A 5,173-nucleotide genomic window follows, 5' to 3' on the forward strand; every position below is an offset into this window, starting at 1 on the left:
CAGGCCTAAGTAGGGCATTTCAGCACTGAATCATATTCTGTCATGCGTAAGTACCAGATTTTAAAAAATCAACTCATCTGTTGATGAACACTAAAGATGCTTTCATGCGGCAGATATTGTACTAATGAATTTGGGGATGCTGGCATATTATTGGTAAACTGATTTATCAGTTGTTCTAGGCAGTGACTCAGCTATCAGACTGAGCTGTAAGATAACTAACTCCTCCGGGGTCAGCCAAATGCTATGGCCGCTAACGCAGAGCCGAGGCGGCGGCCAGGAGTTGGGGTCGGCGTGGTGGTGCTGAGCTGCGAGCATCCTCGCTGCGTCCTTCTGGGGAAAAGGAAAGGATCGTTTGGAGCCGGCAGTTTCCAGCTTCCTGGGGGCCATTTGGAATTCGGTGAGACCTGGGAAGAATGTGCTCAGAGAGAAACCTGGGAAGAAGCTGGGCTTCACCTGAAAAATGTGCGCTTTGCCTCTGTGGTAAATTCTTTTGTTGAGAAGGAGAATTACCATTATGTTACCATATTAATGAAAGGAGAGGTGGATATGACTCATGATTCGGAGCCGAGGAATATGGAGCCTGAAAAGAATGAAAGTTGGGAGTGGGTTCCATGGGAAGAATTCCCTCCCTTAGACCAGCTTTTCTGGGCTCTCCGCTGTCTAAAAGAGCAAGGTTATGACCCATTTAAAGAGGACCTGAACCACCTGGAAGGGTACCGAGGAGAGCACCTTGAAAGGACCACGAAGACTCCTTGATTAAAAACAAAGTCTTCAGGAAATGAAAACTTCTGTTTCAGGACAACTCGATTTTATCCATAGAGCCACGTGGTCACCAGTTTATCTGCAGTCTCCTGATATAACTCAAGAACCTTAAGAAACTCTTCCTGGGGTGTGCCGCTGAATTGTCCTGGTGGCATAGAATAAGGTGTGTAAGGAGCTTGCAGTTCATTATCTGCACTTCTGCATGGCTTCCGCTGTCCGCTGCATGGAGGCGAGCGTAATAGATTGCCTTGTGCTAGTTCAAACAGAGGTCGGAACTCAAATATGGCCATTCAAGTTCAAAAGCAAGGCGCCTACTGCCAAGTTCATCAAGCTTGATGTTTTCCTTTTCCCTTTCAGCCACTTGAAAAGAACTTTTAAATGACAATTCATGTAACTAGAGAGCTTATGAAAAGCAGTAGGCTACATTCCCCTGGTGTCTGAGAGACCCCGTGTAAGTGTGAGAGTAAGCTGTGGCTCCCGCCACTAACGGCCAGGTCCTCTGCATCTCCCTTTCACAGCCTGAGACTGGGGTCCTTGTGTGCTGGGATCACACAGGGCAATGCATCGAATCACCTACTGGGGGGAAGGGGGGTCCCCAGAGGTCAGGAACTCCAGAACATCACAGCCAAAGGTTGGTTGGCTGCTTTCTCCCCCTAGCAAATTGTAAGCTTTTACTGTAAGAGATTGAACAGTGAAATGTCTCCTAGGACTGCATTGTGTGCTGCCTGCTGTCAAAGCAGAGGGTGTTCTGGCTTGAGAGAGGACTTTGGGTTTAAGAGAATCGTGTTCTTGGCCTGAGGACCGCATCGTGCTTAGCTAACGTTAAGAGCTAAAGCTTCTGACCAGCCCATTCATGCCGATCAGCAGCCAGGCTTGGGTTGCATGGACCCTCATCTTTCTCTGGTCAGGCACAGCATAGCTTTCTGCTGATGTAGTTTCTGTTACTGAGCAGTGACTGGCCCTTCTGCTGTGCAGGCCCCTGCTGAGCTCTTCATGTGAGGTGGTTTCTCACCAGTGCCATCTCTGTCCTGCACAGGTGCCATGTGGGTCCTTTACTTGTGGTTCCTGTTCTTTACCCAGTATTCCTGTTTCACATGGGTCAATTTTTGATCAGGGCAAAAACATCAAAGATAGTTGGAGAGTGCTGGCCGCACCTCCGGTGCACAGCCCAGGCAGATGGTTGATGTCAGCTGTGCCTGCACAGCCCAGTTTTTTATAATGGCCAGATATCACTAATTTCTTCATTTAATCTCATATATCTCAGGCTGGCTTCCAGGTCACTTTGTAGCTAAGGATAACCTTGAACTTCCAGTCTTGCCTCAGCTGCCCTGATGCGGATTTAAGCTACATCGCCCACCCCTCTCTAAGCGTGCACAGTAGTTGCCCGTGTGTGGCTGGTTAGTTTCCTGGGTTACTTTGTTTCAGTACTTAGGGTTGAACTTGGGGCTTGGCACATGACAGGCAAGTGCCATAACAGACTAAATGCAGAGGCAGTTAGAGAAGCCAGCTTCCTTCTGTCAGGTCAGACATTGAAGAGATTTGCCAAAATCTAAAATGACTTTCTCACTGAAGAGTTCATAAAAACTATGTTAACATGTACCTGGTTTTTACTATATGGTCAATAAACTTCCCTAACTTTAATTTCTAACATTAAATATTATTTCATAGCTTACAAAACTAAAACCTGACTTTAAGGTTTTATAAAGGCATCCAAACCTAAGGGGACCTGGACATTTAGCTCAGTGCTAGGGCACCTGCTACGCTCCGTTCAGTCCTCATCTCCAAGATAAAAAAAATTACAGAAAGACTAAGAAAAAAATGGCACCCAAAAGGGTTCCGAGTGCATTAGCCCACATCTCCTCTTTCATAAGCTCGTTTCTGTGAACTGTCTGACATCTCTGAACATTTGTAGTTTTCTCTTTTAAAACATTGAATAAATGTGATGTTTGCTAGTTTTCAACTTTTCAAAATTACAATGTGCTGTATATCTATGTCTCATCTCTTATACCTACATATTTGTCAAAATGTTTGCATTCTGATAATGATAATGTATGGTCCTTAAGCTTCTGGGTCTAGGGAGGTGGTTCATTTGTTAAGAGTGCTTGCTGCTTGTCCTTAGAACCCAGCATCAACACCAGCTGGCCTAGTACTCCTAAGACATCACCTGCCTCTGCCACACGGGTACCGGGCATGTGCCACCATGCCTGGAACATGTGGGGTTTAAGTAAGAATCTATTTCAGAATGTTAACGGGTACTCAAGAGTAGATGGCCAGGTTCACTTTGTGGTTTATGCTGTTTCTTAAATGTTCTGTGATAGTTATTATATAACTATCTAAAACTGATACTTATATAAACATCGTGGACACAGATGTTAACTACGAGGTAGCTAAAGAGTTAAAAGTGACTGTTTTTTGAGAAACTACAGTAAGAGGCCAAGGCAGGTGGCTGCAAGTCCCAGACTAACCTAGGTACCTTATACAAGCAGGGAGACCCAGTCCTGTAAAAGATGAGAAAAGTCACAAGGAGACAAGGTGATGGCATGAGATGGCCATCTATTCTAACTTTCCTTATCCTGTGTGTATGTGTCTGTGTAGTATGGGGTTGTAATAAATGTTTTCAGTTTCAACTTAAAAAAAAAAAAAAAAAAAAAAAAAGATAACTAACTCCATTTTCAGTTTGCTGAGGAAGCCCCATGCTATTTCCCACACCACAGGCAGTGAGTGTATGAGGAAGGATGGCTTCCCTTTCTCTATGCCCTGCCAACCGTTGCTATCATTTATCATTCTTAGAATAGTCAGGCGAATGGGTCTAAGGTTATTCCTCGTGGTGCTTTTAATTTGCATTTCTCTCATGATTAGAAAAGTTGAACATATTTTCCATGTTTCTGTGGCGATTTGTGTGTGACTTCTTTTGTGAAAGATCTATTTGATCCCTTTCCTTATTTTAGAAACAGGATTCTTCCTATTATTGAGTAGTTTTCTTTTTCTCTCTCTTCTGGATTTTAGTCTCCCCCCGCCCCCTTGATGTATAATTGATACAAAAATAAAATTCTCCCCAAACATGTTTTCTCTTTACTTTCCTTTTCCCCCTGCTGGGTAGAACCTTTATACTTTGATCTAACCTATTCGGGACCTACTTTTCTTTTTATTACCTGTGGTTTTGGAACGAACTTCACAAAATCTGAATTAAATCTTTGGAGAATAAGGAAAGCCATGACCCACCCAGGACCTTTGTTAAATTATTTTATCATATTGATAAATAGATAATGATAATGTTATCATCTAAAATAATGAGTCCTGTTTTGGTGTATGTACACACACACACACATACACACAAACCACTGTATCTCCCTCCTTTTACTTACCGTCCTAATTGCCCTCCCTTGTCCCTACTCTCCTTTCTCCTAAGCACCTTTACTTCTCTATCTACTATTTTTTTCTTGCCTGGAAAGTAACCATTGGCTTTCCTGTTACATGCAAATTTATATGTGTAAGTATACACATTTAAATCTAGATTCTGCATATGAGAGAGGTGATGTGTAAATTTTGCCCCATTGCTTTATGTTCTCCCCTCCATTTAGATCTCTTTCCCTGGGCTCATATGTCCTTGTCTACTCTCATGCCCTATACAGCTGCCATATATGAAAGAAAACATGTAACATTTGTCCTTCTGAGCCTGGCTTATTTCACTTGACAGCCACTGAATAAATGTATCCCATTTTCTATCCTCTCATCTGTTGGACATACAGACTGGTCCCACATCCAGAATAATATGAATTTTGCAGTGATAAAAATGAATATGAGCATGACTGTGGTGTGGGACTCACGTCCTTGCGGGTGCACACCCAGGTGTGGAAAAGCTGGGTAATATGATAATTGTATTTTTAGGTTTCTAAAGAACCTGCATCCTAATTTCTATAGCAACACTGCCAGGCTGCAATCCCACCAGTGGAGTCTGAGCGTCTTGTTTTCACCTTCTCATCAACTGTTTTTTGTGATCATTTGCTTGATGTTGGCTGTTCTGATTTACTCTGCCCTCATAGATAAATATTGAGCATTTTAGTCAAAATTTGACTAATATTTCTTCTTTTGAAGACTACTTATTTGCCTTTTATTGGTTTGTTGATATGGTTTTCCGAGGAAGGGTAATTTTTGGAGTCTTTATAGATTCTGAAGAGTAATTCCCTGTCGGACTATGTGTAAATGGCAAAGGTCTTCTCCCACTCGACAGGCTGTCTCTCCACTCTGCCAGTTCCTTCCTTTATGGTGCCGCTTTTCAATTTCAGAAACTATAAATTTTGTAAATTCTCAGGAAGATTTATTAAACTATCGGAACGCTTTTCACATAATTCTCACCTACACCTGTGTCTCCGAGTGCCCTCCCTTAGCAGTGCCAGAGCTTTAGGTTCTT

General features: G+C 42.8%; 1 pseudogene; it reads left to right on the top strand.

Moving 5' to 3' along the window:
• On the top strand, positions 224-2,607 carry Gm13534 (predicted gene 13534; annotated as a pseudogene).
• The last annotated feature ends 2,566 nt before the right edge of the window (positions 2,608-5,173 follow it).

The sequence above is a fragment of the Mus musculus genome, chromosome 2 (assembly GCF_000001635.26).
Source record: "Mus musculus strain C57BL/6J chromosome 2, GRCm38.p6 C57BL/6J".
NCBI lineage: Eukaryota > Metazoa > Chordata > Mammalia > Rodentia > Muridae > Mus > Mus musculus.